This window comes from Toxorhynchites rutilus, chromosome 2 (assembly GCF_029784135.1).
Source record: "Toxorhynchites rutilus septentrionalis strain SRP chromosome 2, ASM2978413v1, whole genome shotgun sequence".
NCBI classification, from domain to species: domain Eukaryota; kingdom Metazoa; phylum Arthropoda; class Insecta; order Diptera; family Culicidae; genus Toxorhynchites; species Toxorhynchites rutilus.
Genome location: NC_073745.1, coordinates 125,732,453 through 125,756,309, shown reverse-complemented (window position 1 = coordinate 125,756,309; position 23,857 = coordinate 125,732,453). Strand labels below are relative to the sequence as shown.

The following is a 23,857-nucleotide window of genomic DNA, read 5'->3' as shown; positions in this document are numbered from 1 at the left end:
GGGTGGTTCCTGAAACAGATCAGCAGCAGCACTGCTGGCGACATGGATTGAGAGTATTATGTTTAGATAGCATTGGATTGTATGTAGCAAACGTGTGGCCCTTTTTCAATGATTTTGTATCGAACAATTTATATAAATAATATGGGGGTGTAATGCATGTTTGCATTCTCTCCAAGCTCTTTCCAACTTCCAGTGCCGAGATTGAATGTTGATGTCGATATAAAATGATGATAACAAAATCCTTTATATGTGAAGGTTAAACAACATTTGAACCTCCTCGAATACATCAGTTTTCTGTGCTCGAAGGTGATCGAGTGGAAAAGTGATATAAATTACCCATTTTCCTTCCATACGTGTCCTTTTTTCCACACATTTATTTCACGAACCAATTTTACACCCATTTTCCTCTTCGCATTTCACACATTTCGCTCGCCACTCGCAGCAAACAAATACAACAGCCAATTTTCGACTCCTTCGTGCTCCATTGAATACTCCGGGTTGTTTTTTTTCCACGAATCGGTGGCACCATTTCTGGCCTCAATCTTTCTCTTTCTCTCTAGCATTCCCGCTCTCGCAGCCTCTCCCGCAGCCACGTGGGGACGGTGTTTTAATTTGCGAATCGAAAAAAAGCATCACAATTAAATTGTTTATCGAAATAAAATTAAATTGAATTCGGTCCGCCAGAACGGTCTGTACTTAATTTGGATGGCAATCGGGAACGAGGCGGGGAACCAATCGGGACAGCCCCGGGGGTAGCCAGACCAACCCTCTGAGGTGCAGTGATTGAATTTAGCCGGGGATGCGGAAATTGAATGAATTGATTGCTGAATCAAACTGCTAATAATTTCATAACTGAACATTGGGCCCCGAATTAAAATTCGAACAATGATGAAAAGCAAACAAATTACATATGTGGTGGAATTTCGAATTGTATAAAAGTATTTTAATAATTTCCGCCTGACGAATCGGAATGTTGCCAATTAACTTATTCATACACATTGATTTGTCGTCCCAAGCGATCTTTGTCCAATTTTTCTAGCAAATCATCAGACAAATTTTTCAAAGTATTTGGTAGGTTTTCGCGATCAATAGCAAAGAAAAAATATACATTAGCTAAACTGTTTATTCTTACCAGTGGCGTCGAGTGAAGCTTTCGCACCCGGGCGGAAGGGTCGATTTGCACACTTTGTTGGCCATCAAACAGTGTTTCATTACTCAAAATGGTACTATTTCGCGAAATTAATGTGATTTTTGGATACTATAAAGCCTTTTTTTACTTGACTACATTAAAATTTATTTACAAATACATATTCATGGTAAAAAACTAAAAATATGTTTGATTGCATTTGTATCAAATTCCACTGACTGAAATTCCGAACACTCATGTCTCAAATTTCGAACAGCAAAAATGCACTTTTTAAAACAATCATAACATTTGAACTACTGGCCCGATTTAGATTATCGATACATAAACTTGAGGCCAATCAGCTAGTTTTTCGGAAAAATATTAAAAAAAAACTTTAACTTCCTTCAAGAAAGAAGAAGCCTTCGATGAAATATTAAAAAAAAAAACTAAGTCACACGGCAAACGTTGTTCTGCCATAAAAATTATTTCAAGTGAATATTTTGGCCTATTCATTAAAAAATAACTAATGTATTGTAAGTGCGTTTAAATGTTTTAACGATCTATAAAATTATTTGATTGTGATCGATGAAGGATAGATTCCACGTGGATATCGAGCAGATACATGAAGATTTGCATTGGATCGTGGGAAAATGGACTTCCAGAACCAGAGTATGATTTAGAGATGGAGATGAAATCATACAGAGAAATGGAGCGCTTTAGACGATAATCGCCGAGAAAAATTAAAAAAAAACTTTTTTTTTAATTCCTAAAATTTTAATGATAATTATTACTCGATGTTGTTCGAATACATAGCAGACAGTCCTAACTTAACGTTTCTTCTATAAATTTCATTGCATTTACGCCAAAACTTTATGCATAATATAAACTCATTATCAGAGACAATTTTCGTTCAATGTTTTCCCCACTTGCAGAGAATGTCCTGTTACACAGATCACATATTAGAGACTTTTTTTTAAATTTTTGTTTACGTAGAGTCCTTTTTCATTTATAATTTTCATTCTAAAAGCGTGTTAATTTCACCCGAAAGTTCATTACCATTTTCGCTTCACAGATATGGTTCAATGTCGAATTGCATGCAAGGCTGTCACATTTGCACAACTCGATTGAACTTGAGTTGCGATCCGTTCGGGTAATTCCGATTCAATCGAATTTGATGAAAATTTGATCATTAGATGAATCTCGAATTTCAGAGGAAATTATTCTTTTTATCTATTTGTTCAGTGCGTATTTTGCTGACTAATCAAACTAAAAATGGGCGTATAACGTAATCCTCGATTTTGTCATTCAACCGAATACATTCAGCAACATGTTGTATGGAATACGTGTAATTTTGTAATGGAGCTCATTAAAGACGTAATTTCTTTTGTTCGAACACACGTGCTGTCGTTTGAATAAAGGCTGTGTGTTGGTGTTGCTCATGGTAGCGTCTCGCAAGTGAATGTATTCTTCCTCAAACCGCTTCTGTTATTCGTGTCATAGGAATCGCAGTACAGGGAAATTTCGATATAACGTACCCTCGATATAACGTCACTCGATATAACGTACATTTTACCTCGATATAACGTACACATGTTCAATGTGTAAAAAATATTTTCCTAATGAGGTACTGGGAGTTTCATGTCAATCTCACAGGTTCAACAAAAGTTACTTGGTGGCCTGTACTTTAAACCAATATCGAGATACAACTGGTTTTATGATTCCGGATTCTTAATGAATCGAGCAGCATGAAGGGAAACATCATGACATCATGAGAAAGGTTGGCTTCATCTTCTAGTTGAACTTTTTCATCATTATTTATTTACCTCACCCAAACTACAATACAAAAAAAGTAATATAAGCTATGTTCCTGAGTTCATTATTTTGCTTCGACATAACGTACAATTCGATACAACGTACAATTTTGCAAGAGAAATGTACGTTATATCAAAGTTTACCTGTAGTGTGCACTCTACCTTTGCATACATGTTGACCATGGATTATTGGCACAGCTCAAGACATCGTAGAATTACGTTGTGATTGAAGTAACTGTGGCGCATTGGACCTACACACGTGCTCTCCAGTTGGATTTTTATCAGGATTGACGACAATAGCGTGTATTTTACCTTCCGAGCATGTGTGAGATTTTAAAAATTTCAATAATTCAGCTTTAGTGGAATTGAGTTTGCTTGCGTATGTGTGAGGTGAAAGTTCGATGAAAATTATTCCTAATGAATATGTTGGATGTTAAATAAAACATAACTAATGTACTAAGTAAGTGAGATTGAATGCTTTAACGATCTATAAAATGAATCGAATGTGATCGATAAAGAAGAATGAATGAAATGATTTGAACGGATGTTTTATGTTCAATGTATTTCATTTCATGAAAAAAATGTAACCTTTCAGCATTAAGGTAAAATTGAGTGGCTATTATAAGTACAGGGGGTAAAAATCGCGATTTTTGAAGATTTTGCTTGAATTTTCACCAAGAATTGTTTATATCGATATTGCAGTAAAATAAGAAAGATAGAATTGGGTGGGTGTCAAAGAACAAATTGTAGAGGGATTTGATAGTTTTAGTTTTTTTTGATAGAAACAATCAAGTTTAATATGAATTTTTGGGATAAAATGAATAATTACACATTAAAAATTACTAACTTTTCAATTTTCACTTCCAAAATGTTATTTAATTCCACTAATTTAGATGTTCCACAACTATATCCTGTACTGAATTTTCTTATCTTTCAAATGAGAGCAACAGAATTGGCTTACGTGGTGTACTTTTTAGTGTAGAGCCAGTTTGAGACAACAGAGTCCGAAAAAAAAATTCTATAACTCAGTCATTGTTCAAATTCGAACATACACGTAGAAGGATTTTTTTTCGTAAAATATGATCATCTATCATTTCCTGAGAGATTCTGGAAAAAATATTTATATGGTCGAATTATAACAATGATAGAGAGATTTTTTTTTGTTTCGGACTCTGTTTGCCTCAAATTGGCTGTACTTCAAAAAGTACGCTGCGTAAGACGATTCAGTATTCGATTCGATTTCTGCAAATGATGTTAAAATGAAGCATATACCCCAATGAATGTCAGGGTTTTCATCGAAAATTTTATTGAATGATACTATGCAATCTAAATTCAAAAATACTATGTATGAACGTCATCAAACACACGAGTGATTCGAGGCAAGCAAATGTGTACATTGAATTCGACTAGGATTGCGTCAACTCGGCTGCTTGGGGCCGTCTCGATTCCTTATACTTGTTAGATGAGAGCTTCGCCCCCCTTACATTGACCTCTGAATAAATTTCATTACGGAAAAAAAAATCATAATGAAAATTTCGCTCTGGTAGCGTTGATACGTAAGTTCTATTATTTGTAGTAAATAAATCTAGATATAAAGTAAGTAAAAAAATATAATATTTTCTAGTAAATAAATGGGTATTTTTTCATACTTCATGATTTTTCTCTACGATGAATATTCTGATGGTACAGATTTTTGGCACAGATTTTTTGAAGAAAAGCTACAGACGAGAAAGATTGTTCACCCTTCAACACTGATGACAAGGATAGCATACAATGCTTCCTGGATTTTGCTCAACGGTTCCTCTTTATTTCCTGGTTTTACAGGGTTCACGAACGTCTTCACAATCAGCCATAGGTTTTTCATCAGATTTAGATCGGGAGACTGAGCTGGTAACATCAATTCTATCATCCTCATTCTATCATCGTCAAAGTTTGAGTTTTCTGAAAATCCAAAAATCACCCAAGGGAGGGGTGAAGGAAATTGTTCATATGCAAATGGTATAGAAGGAATACTCTTACGCCGAAAAAATGGCAACTGTGTAATGCGCTATTTATAGATATGATAAACATGCGACATTTAAATGATTAAAATTCGGCTCTGTTACAGCTAAAATGCTAATGAGCCTAAAAAACCAATGAATTAAAAAAATTCTACACGCCGACAAACGATAAGCCCAATGACCTAAAAGAGGAGTGCTACCTCGAGGAAACGTATGCAGGGTGCTCAAAATAAGACATCAAGATCGTCATCGCAGACCCAAACGCACAGGTCGGGCGGGAGGATTTTTTCCGCCCCGTTATTGATAGAGACAGCATTCACTCTATCACAAAAGAGAACGGCCTGAGGTTAGTCAACTTCACCGCAGTCAGAGCAATGACGTCTGTAGTACCTTATTCGCACGCTGAAATATTCGGAAGCACACCTGGAAGCACCCTAACAGAGAGGTCTGATCTCAGATCGACCATGTCTACGGTCGGCACGCTTGGCACTTCACAGAGATCATCGATGTGAGAACCTTTTGACAACCAAATATTGAGTCGGATCACTATCTTGTTGTACTTGTATGTAAAATTCGGGCCCGGTTGTCCATCGTATCTAAATCGAGATCGACAAGGAACATACACCGTTTATCAACCAGAGAAGTGTCTGAGGAGTACTCCCGGAAAGTTGACGAGCGGATCAATGAACCTGTTAGAGTGAACCTGAACGAGCAGTGGAAACACATCCACGACACAGTCAGTTCTTTACCGCGAGATGCAGCGGGTGGTTTGATGTAGAGTGCTAAAGTATGAAGAATGATAAGAACCAGGCCAGAGGTTCTCATCATTCTTCTTAGAGGCATAATTGAAGTCAAGAGCTGCCGAAAAGAGACTCCATCGTCGTAAGAATCGTGAGCAGAAACAAGAACCGGGCCTTGCCAGTCCTTGTTACGTGAAACGTCAGGGAGAAGAAGCTGATTGCCGATAAGACGCAGGTGGCCAGGCGCCGAAATCAACATTCCAAGGTGCTATTGAATGGAAAACAGAGTAGTTCATGAGGACATAGGGGAAGTTGAGGATGATGAATACGCTCTGGATCCACTGACATTGGATGAGATAAAGAAAGCTCGTAGAGAATTAAAAATCCCAAAGCAGCTGGGATGAACCGTAGAGCTTTTGTTCCTTGTAAGAGTGATTGCACTCATCGTTAATTCTACCAATACGAAGGACATGGTTGCTGTCAGAGAGCGTGATGGTTTGTCGGGTATTGATACTGCGACAATGTTGGACGGAGGTACTTTTGATGTGGTCAAAGAATTTGTTTACCTTGCCACACTCGTAACGTGTGATAATGATGTGGGTCGGAAAATAAAAAGATAGTAACAGGGCTCAACACGAATTGAAAACAGAGAATACATATTTGTGCAAAACAGATAGGTAATAACAGTTTTCGTATTGAGAAATTCCAAATGAAATCGACAAATGACAAAACATGAGTATTTTAGATACGAACGAAAGTGTGTATTCCGTTTGGGTTAGAGGAAATATGAGTTTTCCACAGCAATTGGGAATTTTTTGACTCAAGCGTAACTTTTGAATAGGACGTATCGATTTTAGTTATAGAAATCTTTGATAATTTATATCTCAAAAAATATGAGTCGTGCCGAAATAGTGTCTTAGAAAGAGTTATAGGGATAGTTTTACCATCTTGGGCCCATTTTTAAAATTTTCTGCATGACTTCTATTTTGTATGAAAAAAAATTAAAAATATGTATTTTGGATATTGTAAATTGAATTTTTATTTTGTAAATAAAAAAAGAGTACTATTTTTTTTTCTCAGTGTACATTTTTTTCATATTCAACCACCAATACTCTATAACTCTTTCTAAGACACTATTTCGGTACGACTCATAGTTTTTGAGATATAAATTATCAAATATTTCTCTTACTAAAATCGATACGCCCTTTTCAAAAGTTACGCTTGAGTCAAAAAATTCCCAATTGCTGTGAAAAACTCATATTTCCTCCAACCCAAACGGAATACACACTTTCATTGGAATCAAAAATACAAGTTTTTAAAATCTGAATTTTTAGGACGATTTTATTTGGAATTGCTGTATTGTATAATAACGATTATTTTATAGTGCTTCTTCATTAGACTCAATTACTTATCATCTAACGTTTGTTTAAGTTAAATTAAGTAACCTTATAAAAAAGGGGGTTTCGTAGCCTGATTGCGTGTTCGCTACTAAGCGAACGATCACGTGCTCAAAACCTATTGTGTCCCAATCGACAATCTTTGTGTGTTATTCTAGCTACCACGTCCACGCAACAATCATCTAGTGATGAGGATCCAGGCTCTCTCTGTTCGCACACGCTCTGCTGCTTTTAGCAAGAAACATCGGTAATTGGTGCTATTAATAGTACAAGAATGGAAGCCATATATTAACTGCACTGCTTCGTTCGGTCCAACTGAGAACAGTGGAAATATAGGAAAACGATTACGCCTAAAAGGTGATATTGTGTCTTTTATCACATGTTATCGGGAACATAAAGATGTACACGAATGAGACAACAATGTCTGTAAAGTTAAATTTCATCTCAAAATAAAGTTTATTAGCTATGTTATTAGGACTCATCATTTAACTAGAGCTACTACATGGGCTGAAAAGTCCCAGGATTTTTCAACAGATGGCGCAACTAAAAAATGAACAATACTCATTTTGAGAGGTTCATCTGTCACTAGCTTATGTGTGAAGTTTAATGACAATTCGTTTTTTTTATTCACAAACAAATACAGTTGTTTAAATGTCACTGAGCATTCGTATAGAAAATGGAAAAAGAGGTATATCGTATTTTTTTTTTATTAAATCGTTTATTTTTACAGGCTCAGTTACATAAGTTTAAAGGAGCCAAACTCCTATTTGTATAGTTACAAGTATATATAACATTTTTTATTAATTCTAATGTTAATGAAGTAGAGAACCGATTACTCGCGGCTTGCTCGAGTTTAGAAGGGTGACATTTTGTTTCAGGAAAAGGATGGGATATAAGGATATGTTGACAATGTTCACTCTCACATTCGCACTCACATTCATCATACTCAATTCTTAAGCCTATCTTATATCTAACATGTATTTACATTTCACCTTATTCTATTGTTAGTAAGAAGGGATTTGATTTCTCGCGAAGGGAAAGGAAAAGGAGAATATAAGGATATAAGGACAATCACACACGAAGATTGATAGCTTTTAGGAAGACATATATTTGGGACATGTAATCAAGGTCTAAACCAGCTAACACATCTCTCACCGGCACATTGGGCTGCCTTCCTCTAGCCCGATGAGAGTTTTCTAAATTCGATCTGGCAACAAGATACTCCTCGCACGACCAAACAACGTGTTCGATGTCGTGGTAACCTTGGCCACAAGCACAGATATTGCCATCGGCAAGATTAAAACGAAAGAGTAGCGCGTCTAACGAACAGTGATTGGACATGAGTCGAGAGAAGGTGCGAATAAAGTCCCGACTCAAGTCCAGACTTTTGAACCATGGTTTGAGGCTAACCTTAGGGATAATCGAGTGAAGCCACCGACCCAATTCATTTTCGTTCCATTTACGTTGCCAGTTAGCGATGGTATTTTTACGGACTAAAGAATAAAATTCATTGAAGGCGATTTGACGCTGATAAATATCGCCTTCAATTGCACCTACCTTTGCCAATGAGTCAGCCCTCTCGTTACCCGGAATTGAGCAATGTGAAGGGACCCAGACAAAAGTAATGACATAACAGCGTCTGGATAAAGCACTCAAAATTTCTCGTATTCTCTCAAGGAAGTACGGCGAGTGCTTTTCCGGCCTCACTGAACGGATAGCTTCGACAGAGCTAAGACTATCCGTTACAATGTAATAGTGTTCAACAGGTCGTGAGGCGACGCTGTCCAGCGCCCAATGTATTGCTGCCAATTCAGCAATATACACAGAGCAAGGATTCTGAAGACTGTGGGAGGTGCTAAAAATTTCGTTGAACACTGCAAATCCTGTGGACTCATTCATAGAGGACCCATCAGTAAAGTACATATTATCACAATTGACACGCCCATACTTTGCATTGAAGATCGTAGGAATGATCCCCGATCGATGATAATCTGGAATTCCATGGATTTTCTCCTTCATGAACAGATCAAAATGTACAGAGGAATTGATGTAGTCAGGAAAACAAACACGGTTGGGAGTATACGAAGAAGGATCAACCTGCATGGAGATGAATTCATGATATGAGCTCATGAATCCTGAATGAAAATTTAGCTCGATAAGCTGCTCAAAATTTCCGATCACCAATGGGTTCATAACCTTACATCGGATGAGGAACCGAAGAGATAATAAATTGAAGCGATCTTTTAGTGGGAGTACGCCTGCCAAAACCTCGAGACTCATGGTATGCGTTGAGGGCATACATCCCAACGCAATACGGAGACAAAGATACTGAATTCGCTCGAGTTTAAACTGCCATACTCCATCACTGAGAGAATAGTTGTTCGATACAACATTATAAGATCTTCGGGATGGGCTCCCCACCATGTGCCGGTAATTGTACGGAGAAAGTTTATTCTTTGTTGACATTTTTTACTCAGATACCTAATATGGGCCCCCAAGTACATTTGGAGTCGAACCAGACCCCAAGATACTTGAATGACATAGCATGAGTGATCGGTTTACCCAAAAGTTGAAGCTTTGGTTTTGCTGGTCTATGCTTCCTAGAAAAAACCACCATCTCTGTTTTCTCCGTGGAGAATTCGATCCCTAGCCCAATGGCCCAGGTTGAAAAATTGTTCAAAGTATCTTGTAAGGGTCCTTGCAGGTCGGATTCGTTTGATCCTACGACAGACACAACTCCGTCATCTGCAAGTTGTCTTAAGCTGCAATTTTGTGTAAGACAATTGTCGATGTCGCTTACATAGAAGTTGTACAAAAGGGGGCTTAAACATGAGCCCTGGGGGAGGCCCATGTAGGAGATCCGATTTACTGTCGAATCCCCGTGAGAAAAATTCAATTGTTTCTCACAAAGCAAGTTATATAACATATTATTCAACAGAGGCGGCAGACCCCGAGAGTGTAATTTGTCTGACAAAACCTCTATTGAAACAGAATCAAAGGCCCCCTTTATGTCCAAGAATACTGAAGCCATTTGTTTTTTTTCGGCGTAAGCCATTTGAATTTCTGAAGAAAGCAACGCAAGACAATCATTCGTCCCCTTGCCCCTGCGGAACCCATATTGTGTATCTGAGAGTAGGCCATTCGTTTCAACCCATCGATCAAGGCGAAACAAGATCATTTTCTCCAACAATTTCCGTATACAAGACAGCATTGCTATTGGGCGGTACGAATTGAAGTTGGACGCGGGTTTTCCGGGTTTTTGAATAGCTATAATTCGCACTTGTCTCCAATCATCTGGAACAATATTATGCTCCAGAAACCGATTGAATAAATTCAACAAGCGATGTTTCGCCACATCAGGGAGGTTTTTTAACAAGTTGAACTTAATTCTATCCGTTCCTGGAGCAGAACTGTTACAAGAAAGGAGAGCACGAGAGAATTCTATCATCGAAAACTCGGAATCAAGATCGCACCTATCTTGTGGTATATCTCGAACAATTTTTTGTACAGGAGCGGAATCGGGACAAACCTTCCGTGCAAAATTAAAAATCCATCGATGTGAATATTCTTCGCTTTCATTCGATGAAGAGCGATTTCTCATGTTTCGAGCCACTTTCCATAATTTTTTCATTGACGTTTCTCGTGACAAACCTCCCACGAAATTTCGCCAATAAGCACGTTTTTTCCCTTTGATCAAGTTTTTAAATTGATTTTCAAGGTCCAAATACGTTTGAAAATTCTCAATGGTTCCACGTTTCCGAAAAGCTTTAAATGCGTTCGATTTATCCTGATAAAGCTTGGAACATTGGCTATCCCACCATGGATTGGGAGGCCTTTGACGAAAAGTGGAGCCTGGGATGGGTTTCGTTTGAGCGCGAACCGCGCTGTCATATATCAAACGAGAAAGGAAGTTATACTCCTCCAATGGAGGCAAACCATCTCTGGAATTGATGGCTAGAGCAATTGCGTCCGCATATTTTTTCCAGTCAATGTGTCTTGTGAGGTCATATGCCATGTTTATAGATTCAGAAGAATTCGACCCAATGGTGATGGAAATTTTGATTGGCAAGTGGTCACTGTCGTTGGGGTCCTGGATTACATTCCACTTGCAATCTAACGATAGTGAATTCGAGCAAAGCGAGAGGTCAAGAGCACTTGGGTTAGCAGGAGGTTTAGGTACACGTGTTGTTTCCCCAGTGTTCAAAAGTGTCATATTGAAGCTGTTACAAAGATCATATATCAACAGTGAACGATTGTCGTCGTACTGTTCCCCCCAGGCAGTTCCGTGAGAGTTGAAGTCTCCCAAGATCAATCGTGGCTCAGGAAGGAGTGAGCACATGTCAACAAGTTGATTGCGGCTAACCGCAGCTCTCGGAGGCCAATATAAGCTGACAATACAGAGGTCTTTGCCTCTGATGTTTGCATGACAAGCAACAGCTTCGATCCCTCCAATAGGTGGAAGGTCAATTCGAAAAAATGAGTGGCACTTATTGATACCCAATAGCACCCCTCCGTATCTGTCATCACGGTCCAAGCGTATGATATTAAAATTGTGGAAAGAGAGATCATCTCGCGAAGAAAGCCAAGTTTCGGACAGAGCAAAAACATCACAATTGAACTTATGAATTAAAAATTTGAATGTATCCAATTTAGGGATAAGACTACGACAATTCCACTGTAAAACAGTGATATCTCCGACCTCTCTATTTAAATTAGACATCAAGAGAGATAATCATTGCAAGGAGGGGCCATGTTTGCATCAATTGTTGCAAAATTGTCTTTAATACTGGAAGCATTGAAATGACAATGGTTCTGATGGAGTCGGAAACATTAAAACACTTGAAGATTTGGTCCAAAAGGTCAGACAACTTTATAAATCCCGATTGGGAAGTTGAACTGGACGGAAAAACAGGGACAGTTGGGGTTTTTGATGTCCCCTCGAGTGCTGGGCCATTCGAAGGTGAATTATTCCCACGGAAACCAGGTGGAACCTGATTTTGCTTGTCCGCTGCACTCGATTTTTTAGGCATGCTAACAGGGGGTATCACCGGAGGGGCTTGTCCTTGAACTTTGGGAGTGGTCACATTTTTGCGCCGGGGATTCCCTTGGAAAATGAACGGTGTGCCCCCGTTAGCTGTGTCCGCTTCTATTTCGTCAACGGGCAACGTGGCGAAGACATTTTGTGTGTTGATTGGTTGTTGTTGTTGGGCCAGTGGAGAAGCGCCCTTTAAAATATCCGCAAAAGTGCGTTTCGAGCGTTCCTTCAAAGAGCGCTTCTGTTTCTCCCAGCGACTCTTGTAAGTTTCACAAACTGAGAGCTCGTGTGGGGATTCCCCGCAATATGGACATTTATGCTCAGTCGCACTGCAGGATTTCCCCTCATGTTGCTCTCCGCAAGTGGCACAGCGCTCCTTGTTGGCACAATAATCTGAAGTGTGACCAACTGACTTGCATTTTTGGCAAGTCATGGGCTTTGGCACGAAGAGTCGCACAGGCAATCTCAATTTGCCCACCATGACGTAGTCAGGTAGAGCGGAACCAGCAAAAGTTACTCGAAACGAGTCTGACGGCGTGAATTTAGTTTTTCCCTCTTCTTGGAATACTTTTCCTAGTTGGCGGCTGTCCAAAATTTTAACACCCACCAACGGGAGTCTTTTAAATTTACCAACTCCTTCTTTTATCATTTCGCACGTCAGACCAGTTTCAGTTACCACCCCAGAGATTTCTACGTCATGGGAGGGCACGTAGACGCGATACTCTAGGGAGAATCTCTCGTCGATCACAATTGCATTCGCGTGTTTCCGATCACTCACGACAACACGCAGTTTGTTCGGTCTAACCTTAGAGATTTCGACCACGGAGGAGTATAATCTTGCCAGATCTTTCGAAACCTGAATGACATTAATTGCCTTTCCTTTTGGTTTAGGCCGGAAAAAAACAACCCATGGACCAGCTCCAAGTGCATCGTCTGGATAGACCTTGACACGAGGAGAGGAAACAACTGAGGGAGAGGACGAGGTCGATTGTTGAACGGGAGCGGGATCAGTAGGGCTGGGAGGCAAGTTCGGTAGTAGAGCGGAAGCGTGAGCGGGAGATTGAGGGGGCGAAGAGGAAAAGTTTGCCAATTTTCTTGAGGGGGGCTTGTTAAGGTAGATTACCTCTTTCTCTGAAGAGACATCTTCTGAGGGGGGAACGCGTTTAAGCGACTTCCCAGCCCCCGTTGTAGCTAGTGAGGAGGAAACAGTAGTTTCAATCTCCATGTCAACATGACCTTCTGCCATTACGGCAGATATAAAATAATATAATTTTTATTTTTTTTTGTATTTCTAAACCTAATATATATTATACCTAAATCGCACACCAATGCGAATGAAATGAAGCGGTGTCTCAATCGAACCGCGTGGCAATCGCTCGGCACAGATGCAACGGTATATCGCACCACAACGATGCTAAAGCACACACAGCGATGATACGGCACACGCACCGCGTCCGCCGTGGAGGACTTCTTCCTCACGCTGGTAGTGATTACTGCTCTCCTCACTCGCGCAATAAAGAGAACCCCGTTAGGGCGAAATAACTTCACCAGCCACGAACTGATAACGGTATAATCTCCACTTTATAATAGACGCGAACAAATTTGCGACCGATGTCTTCGGACTGCGCGAGCTGAATGATATATCGTATTTTGATCAAACATAGTTTTTTTGACGGAAAACATCTTGAACAATCAATGCAGTGGTTGACGAAATGTTATTTCACTTCTGCTCCTTCGAGAACAGCAGTTTATCGGGGGTTTAGTGAATTCAAAATGGGCCGTACAAGCACCGCAGATGCACCTCGATCTGGAAGGCCAAAAGAGACTACGAATCCAGAAATCGTGAAACAAGTGTATCGAGTTACGTGAATTAGCGAATATTTTGCAGGACATTTTGAACATGATAAAGTGGGTGCCGCGTTTGCTGACCGTCGACCAAACACCCGATTTGGCGTTGTTGAAGCGTAATCGAGTGGACTACTTTCGACGTTTCGTGACAATGGAGCGGCCAAAACCCCAACGATAAAAATGTAAAATCGGTGCACATGGCATGATCTTCACCTACAAAAGGGAAAAACAAGTATCGGAGAGTATTATGCAGCGTTATTGAGGAAGCTGAACGATAAAATAAAGAAAAAAAAGGCCCCATATGACGAAGGAGAAAGTTTTGTATCATAACGACAACGCACCGTAGTATACGTCCTTAAAAGCGATGGCCCAGTTAGACCAATTACGATTCCAATTGGTTACTCACCCACCATATTCCCTAGGCTTGGCCCCAGCGACTGCTATATGTTCCCAAACCTCAAGCGGTGGCTCCAGGGAAAGAGATTCACATCGAATGAGGCAGTCATCGCAGAAACTGAGGCACATTTCGAAGACTTAGACGTTTCGTACTTCAGAAAGAGGATCGAAGTGTTGGAAACTCGCTATACCAAGTGTATTGTTTATTGTGTGAAATTTTGTTCGTAGAGTATAAGAATTGAAATGTTCAATAAGACAAAAAAAAGTCAGTTGAAGAAATATTTAAAATTAAATAAAATAAAAATTGCCTCCGAAGGAAACTATGTTGAGGAATAAATACAGCTTTGCCCAAAAAACGATTGTTTTCATTGAAAATCCTTCCGGGACTTTTCAGCCCATGTCAATCGAGAACAAAACAATCGACACAATTGGTGATCGTTTGACCGAATCAATGGAGTTGGAATTGAATGAGTTTATGTTATCTCCATAAAGAATTCGGTTCTCAGTTTATAATAATTATTTGCTAATCCCTGTGGAAAACTGATCAAAGCATCTTTCAATCGTCTCTGCAGGTCTGTAGGAAGGTCCCCTGATGGAGTGGTCATTTGCAAATTATCGTAGCGTGCCATGTCCCGAAGAACGATTATCGATATCATTGACATAAAAGTTATATAAAACGGGATGGAAGACCTTTAGAGCTTAGTCGAGAGTCTTTTGAATTTCCATGATATTTTTTTAAAATCATCGAAAATTCGGTTTCTGAGAGGAAGTGCCCTCGATACTCCGAAAGTTGGTCTTTCACTTTAAGTTCTCCTGGCCTCCAACACCGGGTTACTTTCTTAAACTTATCCAAGATTTTGAACAAATATAGGCTTTAAACTGATGGCTACGCTCATGTGTACCGCTGTGAAGTAAACCTCGCCATAATTCTCCATCTTTGAGGCTTCGGTCTTCGAAATTGACATTACCCGACATTCGCCATTTTGGTCCATTGGAAAAACAAATCCCTCTTTGGCAAACCCGAAATGTGTGATTTTACGAAAACAAAATTTACAATTTGCGCGCTGAGCATTCGCTCCAGTTTGTTTTTGTTATCTCGATTACGGACACACATACTGCCGTCACTCCACAGGATTCCCGGTACCGTGATTAGCTGGAACGACGCGCAGAGTGACATTGGCAAAACACACAATAATGGAAATTGATTGTATCAGCATTTATTTCAGTCAAGTAACGGAAACAGCGCTCGAAACAAGTACAGTAGTGGGATGGGGGGCGTCTGTTCCCTCCAACGAACGCCGTCGGGCCGTCGGTCTCTCCCCTCACCCGGACAGATCTCTCTGTGTTTATGCAACATACTCGCCCCAATTCCACTCGGCGGTGAATGGTAACGCTAGGAAGCTAATACCTCATAACACCACATGACGGCGTCTTTATTTCCTCCCCCATTTTTTCGCTACGGCCTTCAAAACATCCGTAGAGAATGAGAATTGAGGAAAAGTGAGAAAGCATGAGGATTGAATTAAGAAATAATAATAATAATAATAATAATAACGAAAACGGTAGTGAAAATGCATGTGACTGAGAGAGATTTGTGTTGGCGTCTAAAAATTGTTGTCCTAAAAACGAGGCTTAGCGTTAAGTTCTCTTATTGTTAACCTTAAATATTAGTAGGAAGGTTTGCATATTTTTACAGGTTTACTTATCGTCTATGCTTCTGATGATTTACTAAATTACGAGAAAATCATCCCACGATTACAAAGTTCGACGAAATTCAATACTACCTCAATCACCCATATTGTGATTGCTGTGTATCCTGAGAAAAAAAAGAGAATGCCCCCATCGACGAGGGACCAGAACCATGGGAGTGGGATGGTAATTCGGAGCGTGCTTCGCAATCACATGATTGCTATTTTCCATCTTTGCTACCACTTCATTCGAGCGCGTAAAAATACTCCCTCCCCCAACATGAATTTTAAGTGTTCTAACGTCTTGTTTTGATACACATTTTATATAGTGTGGAGCTTTCGGAAGCTTCTGCCCTGCCGCTGCCTCGGGAATGTAAGGAGTTGATTGATTAAATGTGAGTGATTTACGAAATAAAGTAATCCCTGGGTTCGAGTGCGCCCACTTTGCCGCGGCACTTCTTCCTGCAGCTCGATAGTATTTTTCTGTAGTCCTTTACGGCGACTGAAAAGGAAATTAAATGCTGTAGTTAGACGTTGAGTGGAAAACCTGAGAGTGGTTTTATTTGTTGGCGCACATACACCCCGTCAATCATTGCTGTTCCATTCAAGCGGTTCGTTTACGTTCGTCGGATTGCACGCTATTTTAAAAGTCAAGTAGGAAAAACCAATTGCAAATTGCATGAGCGTTAATGAAGTATTAATTTGATAAGACCGGTCCCCTTTTGGTACGTTCTTCCATGTTCAACAAGTGGTATTTTGTGGGTATTACCAGTTAATAATCGTACGAAGATTCAACTTTAAGTTGATCGAATTTTCGATTCGATCCCTATCACTCCCACAGCGAGCTGAATATGAGCGAAATTGTCGTATTTGGTCCTATGAGCCAAATAATCTTGAAAAAATGTTCAGTTTTGGTGCGGTTTATAGTCTGAGGGAATCATTGGCCTGTACTTGTTTAAAGATGGAGATGAGAACATCGTTGAACCATTCCATGTATCAAAGAACCAAATTTAAAATCTAGTTTTAGGAGAAAATTGAAAACGTTATTCGAATAAGAACTAGTTATAATTTAAAATGAATGAGATTTTTAAGCATCAACCTTCGAGAGGGGCAAGTTTTAAAAACTACATAATTATATTGAAAATATTTTAGGTTTTCATATATCTCTGTCTTTGCTTAACCAAACTAACTTCAATGTCAGTCCATTGATTAGATGATTCAATTCTTATTTGAAGAGTCGTGGGTAGACCTAGGTTACATTTTGTAATTTATGAGAAACAAGTATTTGAAAGGTATTTAAAGCGTTGTCACGTCACAAAAATAGTGAATATTTTAATTTATCTGATGATGTTAAGTTCAAACATTTTTACACTTGGATTTCTCTTAGCAAACAATGAGAGTCAACAAACCACAAAATTTGGTTGAGATCGGTCCACAAATAGAAGAGTATCAACTGTCTCAAGAAGTTGTTGTCACGTCACGAAAAGTATACGATCCATTCCAGCGTGACGTGACAACATTTTGACTCTCTACAAACACTTTTTTTTGCGTTTTCATATATAAACCACACAAAACTAAACGATGTCAGAGCGAAATTGAGAAAATTTCCTACAAGGATCATCAGTTAGTGAATACAGGTCGGAATCGATTATATACAGACTCGATTACATGTGATTCGATTATATACAATTTTGGATTCGATTATATACAGAAAAACGCAACCTTTCAACGTAAAGGAGAAATTTTAGAATTAAATGAAATAAATTAAATTTGTGATTTTTGAAGATTTTGCTTGAATTTTCTTCAGGAATTGTTTGTATCGATATTGCAGCGAAATTAAGATAGATAGAAGTTGAGTGTCAAAGAACAAATTGTGGAGCGGTTATGACTTTTTAAAATAAAATTATTATTACTTCGTAGAATAAAATTAATAGCACATTAAAAATTACTAACTTTGAAGTTTTTCACTTTCAAAATGTTATTTAATTCCACTAATTTGGATGTTTCACAACTATATCCTGTACTAAATTTTCTCATCTTTCTAATTTTCTCATCTTTCAACAGAATCTTCTTCTGTAGCGTACTTTTCAATGTAGAGCCAGTTTGAGGCAACAGAGTTCAAAACAAACAAAAAGTTCTATAACTCTGTCATTGTTCAAATTCGAACATATGCGAAGAAGGATTTTTTTCATCAAATATGATCATCTATCCCTTTCCGAATGAATTCGGACTTTTTATATGAGAAAGGTATGTTATGACTTTAAGGGGATGCATCAAAAATCAAATTCTTCTTTTGTTTTCAAAAAACGAAAAATATATGCATAAAAAACGATGAAAAGAAAACTTTTTTTTTGACTCAGTTATATACATAATTCGATTATATACAGTGTAAATCAATCCGAGACTGTATATAATCGAGTCCGCCTGTATTTTATAGGCAGATTGGCTTGTTGTCACTCAAATACTTCTGTGACATGACAACATCTGAGTTTTTGCTGTTACGGAATGTTGAAAATTAATGATTAATTTTGAATAATTAAATTCCGTTTCTAAAGATACAAATAAACTTTGTTCTATGATTTGTCAGCAACCGCTGAACGCAGATTCCTGAATATAGAAAATAATCTTGTGTTGACTTCCGTTTGGCTGAAAATAGTATCATGCAACAAAAAAAAAAGACAATCCATACGATAAAGCTATTGGATGAAAGGGTCTTACCAGCGGAAGGTGAATATCGAATTCCGATGCCATTTTAGAGTCGAACAATCGTATGGAGGCGAATGAACTGTAAAGTTTAAAGCCTCTTAAAAACAAAGAAACAAACAATCGAATCTTCAACGCGTAAAAATAAACACCCTTGCACAGGTACGTGCCATGCACACTCGGATGCGTACACAGAGTTGATCAAAAGTTTCAGATAACAAAATCAAATACGTTCCGCCGGTTGTAAGCGCCGCCCGATGAGTCAGACTTCTTCTTCTTCTTCTTCTTACATGGCACTAACGTTCCTAGAGGAACTCCGCCGTCTCAACGTAGTATTACTTGCGTCATTTTCATTAGTACTTAGTTGAGATTTCTATGCCAAATAACACGCCTTGAATGCATTCTGAGTGGCAAGCTCTAGAATACGCGTGACCACAGTGCAAGTCAGAGGAAATTTATTTGAAGAAAAATGTCCCCGACCAGAACGGGAATCGAACCCGAACCCCCGGCATGTTAGGTTTGACGCTAACCACTCGGCCACGGGAGCAGACTTGTGCAAGCCATTGATGGCAAGCGCCAGAGTGAACGTGTTGCGTCTTCTTCGCGTAATGGGAAGACGCCTTGTCCGGCCAGAAGACGTACTTCCCATCCGCGTGATGCTCGTTCAGGAACGGCAGCAGGATTTTATCGAGGCACTCTTCTCGATAGATTTGTTGGTTGATTGCCAGACCGCTCGGCTTAAACCAAGGCTTTGAAATGCCCCGGTCGGAAATGGCGATGTACAACATAACCTTTTTTTCAAACTTGTGCTTGAACTTGTATTACACTTTAGGTGGTGTGGATGACTTGTCGCTGGAGTAGTAATTATCATTTCCTGGAATATGCGTTTTGGACAGCGGAAAATAGCTTTCGTTGTCCAGAACGAAAGACGTCCCGCAGTATTTTTTGGTCATCCACCGACACTGTGATTTAACTGTCTCAATCTGCTCTTCCGTGTACTCCGGCGACCTCGTCTTCTTCCTGCAGACGATTCCTTCCATCTTGAGGGTCCGATGGATCAATACGTGGGAGCAGCCATATTTCCGACCGGCGTCATGTAGGCTGGTTGCGTCCTTGTTGTCAAACAGCTTCTTTAACGATGTCTTCCTCTGCTTCGTCATTATCGTCACCGGACGACCACTTCCGACCTTCCGCTCTACGTTCAGGGAACCCAGGATACGATATACCGTACTGACAGGTACATTTTCTTCCTTAAAATGTGCCACCGTGAATTTTTTCCTTGCTGGAAATGCGTTTCGTAGAACCGTACAATGCGTTCGTGGAGCACGTGCTGTTTCGACGCCATCTTTGCTTTGACTAAATTCAAACTAGCAAAACCAAACACGCCTACTGTTTCTAGGGAGCCCAAAGAGCAATTTTCTTGGAGAAAGCAAATTTTACGCTCTTTATTTGAGTTACTGAAAGGTATTGAAAAAATTCTCATTTTTTATTTAACACCCGTTAGCTTATTTTCATGAACATACCATAAGCAATTAAAAAACGGTCTGTGCGAAAAAAAACAGTCCACAAAGCGTTTCGCAGTTTTGAAACGGAACTGAAAATACAACATTAATTTTGAAAAGTTGGAAACCGCAAAATGTCGGGTGTAGTTGTAACATAGGAATTCAACTGTAAAATATTCTCCGACCGAAGGTTCTTGTAGAAAATTTTCTCAATTTTAGTTTGACATTATTTACTTTTTTGGAAATCTTGTGATTTATACATGAAATCGAGAAAAAAACTGTTTCTTAGTGAATCAAAATATTATCACTACACGCTGGAATGGGTTTATTCTCAATGGAGAATGGATAATAACTCACAACTTTTTACTGCCAAAAATACGCGAGCTAAATCTGGGTGACATGTGGTTTCAACATAACGGAGCTACATATCATACAGCCCACGAAACAGTGAATTGATCACCTCGATGGTGCGATTTGACGTCGTTGGACTTTTTGACGTGGGACTACGTCTAGCCTTCCAATATAGGGGACTATTTCTAAGTTCCGGGTGGAAAAGTGAAAGATTTTGAACGTTAATATCTCTTCCATTAATAGATGAATTTTGATTCCGAATACACAAATTAAGAGGAAAGATCCCCACGTATGTTTTTGTCCGCGAAATATATAGTGTAAATAGTAAAACAAGTGAGCAATGTAACGATGAAAGAGGTCGATTTTACTCGTATTTCTAATGCAACAAGCAGCATTCTTCCATTCCATTCAATTCGAGAGTAAGCTTATATGCCATGGCTTCTGGAAATATTGTTGCTATGTCCATTTTCGCGCCACTCAGAGAATTATGTAGCATCGAAGCGCGGAAGATACAACATTCAGTCAAACCCCGACCAGCATGATGAATGTTTGAGCGGGCACGAAAATGGGCATAGCAACAACATTCCCAAATAAACTCTCAACGTCAACACATCAAGCTGGTCGGGGTGTGACTGAATGTTGTATGATGAGCAATGATGAAGGGTGGACCCTTCTCTCATATATGCATCGCACTTCGATGCAACATAATTCTCTGAGCGGCGCGGAAATGGACATTGCAACAATATTCCCTTAGAGAGAATCACGTTGCTTATTTATTATATAAGGGGCTCAGAATGCAAGGGGTGTAAGTGACTTGATCGATTTCTCTTCATCAACTTTTTATTTAGTTAATAACTCAACTGCAGAAACGTTCCAATTTAAGTTTGCTATAGAATCCGATCGATGAGGTTCCGAGCTATCTTCCACATTGTCAAATACAGCTGGGAATGTATTTGCAGCTAAGGTATGACTAAAAGAGAGAGTCGATGTAGAGAAATCGATCAAATCACTTACACCCCTTTCATTCTAAGCCCCTCATATATACACGTTGCTAATGTATTTATTTGTCTCTAAAGTGAAATCTTTCAAGGTGAAACGATGAAACAATGTGTGAGGCGCACAGAAGGAAGCCGAAAGTTTGGAATCGAATTAAAAACGAAAATAACCCGTTTTGTGTACTAACTCCAAAACTTCAAAGCTAATTTTACCATTAAAACATCGTTGATTTCTTCTCCAAAAATAAAAGTAGGCAGGTCTGAAATCTTATTTTGTGTGACTCGAAAAGTTACGAATTTCAACGGAAAATAGCTGTGAAGTATAGAGTAAGCTGTGGAGCAGTTCAAAGTACTGTTCTGAAGCATCAACAAATCGGAAGTGTTACTCACCAACTGGAAACAACCTCATCATCCGTGAGATCAAAAATGATCCACGCACAATCATTTTTACAATAGAAGGAAGGTTGAATTTGTTGATTTTTGAGCGCACCATTCGAAAACGCATAGAAGAACGTTACCTAAAAAACATTTTCTCTAAGACGCGACTGATGATTAACAAGACCAACAGAAAAACTACTTCATTTTCGCATCTCGCATTATTAACAAGCCACTGGTGTTCTGGATGATACGCTTCCATCCAGAACACAGTCAAAGTTCCAGCTGTTTAATATGAAAAGGCGACTAAAAGTTTGACGAAACAACGATGAAACCCTATGGTTTGGGGTGGTTTTTTATGGCTTGGCGCGGGAAAATTGATCCACAACACAAAATCCCAAAACAACGATTTGGACTCACAGAACATCCGAAACTTCTATAAAATATCTATAATTGAGGATATCAAATTGTCTACTAAATAGTTATTTTTGTTTTGTTGTGATATTTGTTGCAAACGTGAAGCGGATTTTTAGGTGTCATACTAACTGAACTAGTATTAAGTAAAATGTTTGTTGAAATATATTAAATATTTCCAAAATAAAAACCAACGATGTTCCTAAGCAAAATTATGCTTTGAAAAGTTATAAAGAATTTTGAAAAAAAAAGTAGGTTTTGTTCTAATTATAAATGAAAATTTGAACAATACTTTGATTGGGATGGATTTTTCTTTGTTGGTGGTATATTGGTTATCGTTTACGCGACTTCTCAGTCAGCGAAGAAACCGACCAACGTTTATAAGTTTTCATACTCTAGCTAAGTAAATTTTCGAAGCATTTACCCGCTAAACACGCAGGTAATAAACTGCACAACTAGTATTAAATATGATCACTAGTCTACACTTGGAATTTTTCTGGAAAATTGCTTGGAAATCAGAGAATATCAGGGAATATTTTTTCGGGTTTCGACACCTTGCCAGGTGTTTATTTATGACGTGCGTGATATTTGTAGATTATCTTTGGGAACTTACCTAGAAAAAAACAACAAACAAACTAACACTAAACATCGGAAAGTATTTAATGAGATTGGAGCGATTATTACATTGAATCTACGATCCACCAGCAGCCCAAATAATCCTTACGTCAATTATCGCAGACGATACTGCAGACCAGCGCGCACTCAAAATAAATCTAATTTCAATTTAAAACTTTTCGCCAAAGCGTTTGACCCACCCCTTCACCTCCGGATCAATATCCTTCGAAATGGATTTTATATCCGCTCCCGCCGGAAGTTCACTCACTCATTTCCAAACGCACACGCCCTCGTTGAGTGGCGGCAGCAGCAGCACTTATAGTTCATCTACGGATGCTCACTCACAACGGATCGAAGCAGCTGTCTTGGACCGGAGAGCTTGTTTGGGTTCGGGGCAGAAATAAACAAGAAAAAGTAATCAACGATAGTCAGTGGCAGCAGCGGCAGTGAGGAGATGCATTAGTTAAAGCACCCAGTCCATCCAGCCTTCGGAGAAGTTTTTCGTGGAACGCAAGGAGTCAATAAATAATATAAGATTTCTAATTAAAAATGTGTTCCCGTTTGCGAGTATCAAGAGTCCAGGAATCAGGATAAGAAAAGAGTTTCCCTAGCGCTGCTCTATGTGAACTGCATACATTTTGGTCGTTAGTGCCGTCAGCTGGTAGCTTTCATTTGGGGCTGCTATATCCGGCAGATTATCGGAAATTAATGCCGTATTTACAGACATGTGTGTACACTCGCTGGTAGTCACAATATGTCTGTGGAACTTTCGGTAGATGTTCAAAAAGTCTTTAGAATTTACGCAGATTACGTATATTCGATTCTAGATTTTTTTGTGGAGTTATATTGGTACTCATGTCC

At 39.1% G+C, this 23,857-nt stretch overlaps 1 protein-coding gene across 2 annotated transcripts in view; it reads left to right on the top strand.

Annotated features, from left to right (window-relative positions):
* LOC129771462 (LIM/homeobox protein Lhx6-like) overlaps positions 1-23,857 on the top strand; it is a 357,951-nt gene that overhangs the window by 19,145 nt on the left and 314,949 nt on the right. The gene's annotated exons all lie outside the window — the stretch shown is intronic.